Source organism: Cajanus cajan, chromosome 1, assembly GCF_000230855.2.
Source record: "Cajanus cajan strain Asha chromosome 1, NIPB_CcT2T_4, whole genome shotgun sequence".
In the NCBI taxonomy this organism is placed as follows: domain Eukaryota; kingdom Viridiplantae; phylum Streptophyta; class Magnoliopsida; order Fabales; family Fabaceae; genus Cajanus; species Cajanus cajan.
In genome coordinates, this window is record NC_138517.1 from 79,075,671 (window position 1) to 79,083,959 (window position 8,289).

The 8,289-nt window shown below is 30.7% G+C and overlaps 1 pseudogene; it reads left to right on the forward strand.

Annotated features, from left to right (window-relative positions):
* Positions 1–1,847: 1,847 nt before the first annotated feature.
* LOC109811454 (berberine bridge enzyme-like 8 pseudogene) lies at positions 1,848–4,937 on the forward strand (annotated as a pseudogene).
* Positions 4,938–8,289: the final 3,352 nt, after the last annotated feature.

Genomic DNA, 8,289 nt, shown 5'->3' on the forward strand with positions numbered 1-8,289 from the left:
CATGTCTAATTCAGTTTGATTATGCATATTATATTAATCTATTAATTTATTAATAGGTGTTGTAAGATTTGTTAGGTATTTATATATTTTTATTTTTAAAATTTTAAAATTATTTTTTCTATAAATTTTTTTAATTTTTTTTAATTTTTTTAATATTTTCTAAATGAATGAATTGTAGCATTTTTTGATTGAGATATGATTATAGTGTTCAATCAATTCAAGACTATATAAATTGCGATAAAATTTAAATTTCTGATTTATTTTTATCATACGAATTCTCTTGTCTTCTTCTTTATTTTATATTTAATTTTTGTTTTTCATAATTATGAATTTCATTTTAATTAGATCTATAACTAAAATTAAAATTTATTTTTGGACCTAGATTTAGATATAGATACATAATAATTTAATTGTTTAAATCAATCATTTACCATTTTTAAATTCCACGAATATTGTGAGATTATGATTGTATTTTATATTTTTTTGACATTCAATAAATTTATATTTTAATTATGCTCATGTTGACTTAAGATTAATTACATTCATATTATATTTTGAATTGTAAAAAAATTTTCTCTAAAGATTAAAATCTTAAATTGATGCAATTTTTAATTGAGACCTTGAATTAATTTTTTATTTTTGTTCTTAATATAGAATTAATGTTCGCTATTTCATAAAATGTCTTTCTTAATAATTATGTGATAAATTTATATTTAATAGAGTTATGTATTTGAAAAGAATGATCAAGATTATTAAAAAATTAATAATTTTTTTATAGTCATTCAACAATACTATCAATAATTGCCTGAAAAGTCAATATTATGTTTCCACAAATATCGACTTGTGGGTATTATATTCTTTTGGAGAAATAAAATACTATCAACAATACTATCAACAATACTATCAATAATGACCTGGGGTGGGGGCTACTGTTATGAAGAAATAAAATGAGTTTATAAAATTTCAACCCAACTTCATCACACGCAAATCGACTTCATCACACAGGCAAATCAACTTTATCACATGGAAACTGATTTTATCACGCTTAGGCGTAACTACTTATGCATGACATTAATTGTACGTCCTATGACAAATTATACACATACCTCTCAGTAAAGAATATAAATAGGTTTTATAATGTTAGGATGAGTTCTAGGCCCAAAAGAAAATTAAATGAGACTTTATAGAATGTCTTAGGATAATTATTATTATTGTATTTAATTTTAATATTATTTTATTTTCTTGAAATAGGATGATAATACATTAATACTTGTCGGATTTCTTTTAGCTATTAGGTTACAAAATTTGTATCCTCTAACATTTGAAGTTTGAATATAAATGCTAATTTTATGTTCTTCATAGCTTCTTATAGCTCTTCAATATTAATGGTATAAATATATGAGTAGTAATAGAGTAAATATTTTCTTCTTATCATTTAACTTCATAAATATGGACAAATTCTCTTTTTACTCTATTAGATTGTTTAGGTGAGTTTGATTCCAAAATACGTTTTCTATTTTTATTTTTTGAAAATAATTCTTTTTTCTTTCTTTCATATTTTGAAAATTTGAAAACACGTTTAGTTTGACTTCTCATTTTTTAATTTTAGAAAATGAAAATATTGAAAATGTGACTGGTTTATGATCAATTTTCAATAAAAGTTCATAAAATATATTTTTTTTAAAATTTATACAAACAAATTTTAAATAAATAATTATAATATATTTTCTTGGATTAAAAAATAATATATTTCCTTAATAATTAGAAATAATTCAAGAACACCAATATCACAAGTAAAATTTGTATATTTTATTTAACTTTATGTGATTATTTTTTTATAAAAAAAAATTAAAACCGTCCGTGCATAACTAAATTTTAGATTCATTTTAATTTAACCTATTTATCAAATATTTGGGCTAGTCAAACTATCAATATTATGTCGAATTGGAATTAGTAGAAATTAAAAAAAGAGATATCTATAGATTTAGTATTTTGCACACTACACCTATAAATGAAAAAAAAAAAAAAAAAACTAATGATGTGAAAGCAAGTTACCAACCAAAAAAACTTCCATGCAAATAATCTTCACAGTATACATTAAAAAAAATTAAAAAAAAGCATAAACAATTGAGAAAAACAAAAAACACGTAAACCAATCGGGTCCTTGGTAATGAGTAGTAATAGGGTAATAGGTGAACACCAGCAGCATCCGCTACGAGCCTTGGCTCGTGATGCTGCTGGAACCACGTCCTTGCTCCACGCCATTCATATATGATTTCATATATGAAACGCCACTGCACTCATTTTGTTTTTACGCAAAACACCCTCACAAATCATCCAAATCATATCACATCACATATACCAAGAGATGATTCAGATCTTCACACGCACTAGCTCACTTCAATCACTCCAATTCAAGGAAACGCACTACAAATTGCACCGCTTCTGTCACAATTACTACCTTTAATTGCAATCCTGCCGCAACATTGTTCCAAATAGATCAGATTTCGAAATGTAGATTGCACCGCTAGATTTATCCAACTAAACACCGGATCTGGATCAACGTTTGATATTGACGCTGATGTCACTAATTAGATAATACAAACTATCACCACACTCCAAACTGATTAATTGTCTTTGTCTAATATTAGATCACGGGGAATCAAAACAAAATTGCACCGACAATTGAATTGGCATGTGGCTTCCAATTCAATTTGTACTGCCAGCAATATGATTTCGTGCCAGAACTAATTAAAATCACTGAATCTCCTAATTGAAATGCGCAATTTCAATTTAAAATCAACATTTCACAGTTGATTGAATCACCATTTCACATTTGCAATCGCTTGAAGCACCAAAAATTAGATCTAACAAAGATCTTAACGCCACTTCAATAAAAGACACTCGCAAATCACTTTGATCCAAAACAAAATTAATGCCAAAGTGTGACGTCTTTGATCTTGTACGGGATATTTCAGAAACAAATAAAAAAGGCACAATCATATTTTGCAAGGTCAAAGAATGATTGAGTTGCGTTATCTATTTTTTTTCTCTGTAATTTTTTTGGTCAATTTGAGAGGTAACCATCTTCTCATTTATTTTGACATTTCTGCCTCAAGAGTTGAAAACCCAACACATATATATCAAGCTCAATAGCTCACTGAAAATCCTATTTTCTTTGTTATACTATCACGATCATTAAAATAAACAAAAATGGGAGTCATTTCTCCTCATAGAATACAACTATCATTATTTCCCATTGTCGTGTTGCTTTTTCTTGCATGGCCAGCTTCAGCTGCAAATTCAGCTCACAACACTTTTGTTCATTGCCTCGTGAGCCATTCAGAGTCCTCTCACCCTATAACTTCAGCAATTTTCACACCAAGCAACACCTCATTCTCTTCAGTCTTGCAAGCCTACATTAGAAACCTTCGTTTCAACACCTCCACAACCCGGAAACCATTCCTCATAGTCACTGCATTTCATGTTTCCCATGTGCAAGCAGCCATTGTTTGTGGTAAAAAGCACAACTTGATGATGAAAATCCGTAGTGGAGGCCATGACTACGAAGGGGTGTCATATGTGGCTTCACAGCCATTCTTCCTCCTTGACATGTTCAATCTCCGATCCATTAAGGTTGACATGGACACTGAGACCGCTTGGGTACAAACTGGTGCCACGCTTGGTGAAGTTTACTACAGAATTGCTGAGAAGAGTAAAACTCATGGTTTCCCAGCAGGGGTTTGTCCCACTGTTGGGGTAGGAGGCCACATAAGTGGTGGTGGCTATGGCAATATGATGAGAAAGTATGGTCTCTCAGTGGATAATGTTATCGATGCACAAATAGTTGATGTTCAAGGTAGATTGCTTGATAGAAAATCAATGGGTGAAGATCTCTTTTGGGCCATTAGAGGTGGTGCTGGAGCTAGCTTTGGTGTGGTCCTTGCCTACAAATTAAAGCTAGTTCGAGTTCCTGAAACAGTCACTGTTTTCCAAGTTCAAAGGACTCTTGAGCAAAATGCCACCGATATAGTTTATAATTGGCAGCATGTTGCACCAGCCATCAACAACGACCTTTTTATTAGACTTATCATGGACGTGGTAAACGGTACACAAAATGGAACAAAGACTGTAAGAGCTACCTTCATAGCTCTCTTCCTTGGTGACTCCAAAACCCTTGTTTCTCTCTTGAATGAGAAGTTCCCTCAATTGGGTTTGATGCAATCTGACTGCATCGAAACGAGTTGGCTTCGTTCGGTGCTGTTTTGGACAAACATCAACATTACAGAACCTGTTGAGATTTTGCTTGATAGAAAACCACAATCACTGAACTACTTGAAAAGGAAATCTGACTATGTAAAGAAGCCAATTTCCAAAGAGGGTTTGGAAGGGATTTGGAAGAAGATGATTGAGTTGGTGGATACAATACTGTATTTCAATCCCTATGGTGGAAGAATGGCTGAGATTCCATCAACAGCAATTGCTTTCCCTCATCGAGCTGGGAACCTATGGAAGGTCCAGTATCAAGCAAATTGGAATCAGGCAGGGAAAGAGGTAGCAGATCACTACATAAACTTGACAAGAATACTTCACAAGCACATGACTCCTTTTGTCTCCAAGAACCCCAGAGTGGCTTTCTTCAATTATAAGGACCTTGACTTGGGAATTAATTACCACAATGGTAAGAACAGCTACGCTGAAGGGAGAGTTTATGGAGTGGAGTATTTCAAGGATAACTTCTACAGGTTGGCTCAAATAAAGTCCAAGGTTGATCCTGATAATTTCTTTAGGAACGAACAAAGCATCCCGAAGCTGCCATATGGAAGAGTTAGAATAATGGTGACTCAGATTATTAATTTAATTTCTGTATTTTGTTGGATACATTGTCGGTAATAAATTTGATTGTGGAGAAATAAATAACATGGTATTTATAACCAGTTGTACGATGTAAGTTCAATGACAAACGAGCCTCTTGCATGCAAAACAAGTAGCTCGGCGATACGTAGTTTGCTTCGTATATATGCTATTCAATGAATAACCTCCTATTTTCCGTATGTCCTTACCAAATTTATAATCCTTCAGATTTCGAATATAAAAAACAAAAATTTCGTATTTTGTTAGCCTCAAATATAAATTAATCTTAATTAATTTTATTCTATTTAATTTGTTATTCTTAAATTAATTGTCTTTTCAAACAGTCTTATCCCCAAAAAAAGTTTCTAAAAAAAACTCTTAACATTATGCTCCTTTTCAGGGACATTTTGCTTGTAACATTGCTTACGTGTTATTTCAATAATTAATTTTTTAAATAGTTTATTTTAAATATTATTTTTATTTTTATTTATTTTAGCTGAAAAGGCCAAAATAAAACGTGTAATGGAAATTGAAGATTCAACCATATTTAGCTAAAGCATCCATAGCCTACTTCACTTCTCCCAAAACATGGGTCGAAAGCACCTTACCTATTGATCCCCTATATTGGTGAATATTGTTATATATTGTTGTGAAGTAAAGATTAGGTTTCCCGTGACTGTGTGTCAGTTCCAGCTATGGCGATGATAACTTTTGGTAGTGACACCTGGAAGAACTTTGATGCTTAAATATTAGTATATAATGCAAAAATAACAGTGAATTCGTACCTTAATATATATTGGAATAATATAGGAGAGAAAATTTATTATGTTAACTGTGTCACACAGTCATTGTGATTATCGATTTATGCGTAAGATACAAGATGCGATATATATATTTTTATATATATATATATATATATATATATAATTCTAGTCTGATTTCATCTCAGACTTGTTTCAAGTAAAATTGAGCTAATTATATCTTAAAAAAATTAGATCGGTCATAAGTTGAACCAACTTCTAAAAAAAATACACAAATGGCATTATCCAAATTAAAAGAGGGGCGTATGACAACAATCATTGACTCCAACATTTTTAGCTTATATACCGCAACCAAAAACAAAAGTGCGAAAAAAGAACCCCATAAGTCAGTTGCTACAAAATTGAACAAGTCCCCAATTTAGTTGCAATGCCAAAGAGGAAAAAACCATTTTGGTCCCTCAAAACTCCAGAACATGCTGCCTTGGTCCCTGCATGCATGGCTGCATCAATCACAGACCTATCACAATTGAATTCAATGACAAAGGAGGCTTCCCACTAATAGAATGACGCCCACGGTCCACCATCAACTGAGCCCAAATCTGGAGCACATACTAGGCTATTGGAACCCAATGCAATATCTCAGGCCATATTCCTTTTAACCATGTCCTTCATGGACCCAAAAATCCCATTGAAAGCTGCATGATTTCCACAACACCTGTAACCACAAATACATCATGTTACATGGAATTTTGTTTTTATAACTATATACTGTTACAAATTTTTTACCGATTTTGTTAATGATTAATTTTAATCAGGAATATAACTTTTAGTAGAATTTTTTCTTTCAATCACATTGTTGTTATTCACAAAATTTAAGTCTAAAACTTTGTTAAAGAAGATGGAATCTAGTACTACTCGAATCAATAACTTAATGATATGGCAGTTTTATTTGAAATAATGATAAAAAGAAAAAATTCTATCCCCAACTGGTGATGGGCGAAACAGGAGACGCAAAAACGTTGAAACAAACAAGCAATAAAAAGGTGAAATGAAAGATAAACTAATAATAATATGATTTTATATCTCGATGAAACATAACAGTTTTCCTTGTACATTTAATTTTTTTAGATATTTATGAGAAAAACTTCGTTTTAAAAATTTATAACACTATTTGTAATTGTATATATATCTCAAGGAAAAACAATTTAAAGGTGGAGATAAATTTCATAAACCTTGTGATTTTAGTGTGAAGCTAGCGAAGTAATCAAATATTAATAGTGGTTCTCAGTGTTTCCCATGTTGTGAAGTGTGTCTAAGTCGTGGCCACACACATGAACGTGCGTAGCAGAAGCCCGTATCAGCACATGCATGTTGTTGTACGGTGATGAACTATTGAACTGATGCATTTTGCACAAGGACAATTGACAATTGTCAATAACCTTTTTCCTTTTCCTGGGTGAACCTTTTTGAGTTATTATTTATTTTTATATTTCTGCTGGGGTCCAGATAATAATTGGAACAACCAAAAACTATTAGGACCACAAGCGTTGTGCTATGAACTAATGCGTAATATACATGAATCCACCATAAACCTAACGAAACGATGAAGGTCATATGCATGTTTGAGGAATCTGTTTTGAATGTTTAATGGAGGTTTGAGTTCTAAAGCATCAAATGTAGAAGGAAGAAAATGTGTTATTGATGTTGAATGGTCATTTGCTTCGTTCTAATGGTTAACTAATACATTCAAATTAATTCATTTTTTTTCTTCACTTTGTTATAAGTGTAAAATTCAGTTTTGTCATTATTTCTACCAAAAATTTTCGTTAGCCATTGATTTGGATTTTCAAATATAATTAATATACGTATATGTTTTTTTTTTTATAAAAATTATGAGTTCCAAATCTAAAAATCCATTTTATTCCTCAGAAAAATAAAAGAAAAAATCCCTGATTTCAAAATCAAATTCATTATAAATTAATTTTAAAAGTAAAGTTTAGACAACCGAGGTTCTTTATTTTGTTGCTAGCAATCATTAATTTTGTGCTTGCTAATTTTAATATTCTAACTTGCAAAGGTTGAATGGTTGAGATTTTGAACAACATATACCAATTCAAAAGAAATGCATCAGAAAGTCCTCTTAGAAGAAGTTGACATGAAGGATTTGATAGTATGCTATTAACCTATTCAAAGCTGAATGATATAATAGAAAGCATATATCTATCTAATATTTGATGTCCTAGAAAATAATATTTAAAAATGATGGAAATCATACTATTTTATCCTTCTTTAATTATTAGAGAGAAAAGTACTTTATAATATGATAGATAGTTGTTACTCCCATGTTGTTAAGGTGGGTTATTAAATGTAATTTAGGAAAAATACTATTAGATAATTGTAGAGTAGTAATTAGACTATCTAAACAAACCATATCTTTAAGGGACCATCCTTAACAATGCCCTTTGGATTGTTTATACTTATTAAGAATATAATTTTTGTGAAAAGAAATTAGTGCATGTAAATTAAGTGGTGAATGTGATTTTTTTATGACTGCCCATTTCACATTTTGTTCCCTATCTAATTTGACTGTGAAATTTGGCAACTCCATTTATTTCTACTATTTAATGATATCTTCTTAATACACAACAAAATTATAAATTAAATTTTATCTACT